The sequence below is a fragment of the Podarcis filfolensis genome, assembly GCF_964270895.1.
Source record: "Podarcis filfolensis genome assembly, chromosome: 12".
Taxonomy (NCBI): Eukaryota; Metazoa; Chordata; class Lepidosauria; order Squamata; family Lacertidae; genus Podarcis; species Podarcis filfolensis.
The window spans coordinates 7,834,887-7,835,347 of NC_139614.1; positions in this window are offsets into that span (position 1 = coordinate 7,834,887).

Genomic DNA, 461 nt, shown 5'->3' on the forward strand with positions numbered 1-461 from the left:
TGCTCCAGGCAAAAAGGATGAATAGTGGATGGTGTTGAACTAATGTCTGGAAACTGAGTGGGCGATGGCTGATGGAGAAGATGTCTCAGGGATGGGGCAGACAATGAAGTGAGGAGTGCAGGAAGGTGCACTTTGGGAAGCAGGGTGGGATATAAATTTAACAAATGATTAAAACAAATTCTGTATTTGTGGGCAGGCGTGATGGCTGTTATGCCTCAGTTTCCCCAGGCTTCTGCAAGAGTCAGACACGGCACCAGGCTTCACCATCAAGAATTCAAACATGTTCTGATGGACATCTGCGTCACCAGTTGCTTTTGGGAGACCACTGGGAAGTGGCTATTCTTCCAGTTGTTGGATTTGGACGGAAGCACGAAGCCCCCTGGAACCACTAATGTATTTTGTTTGGGTGAGGAGATGGGAGATGAAGAGGTAGGAGGGGAGAGAGAGGGTTAGTGAAAAAT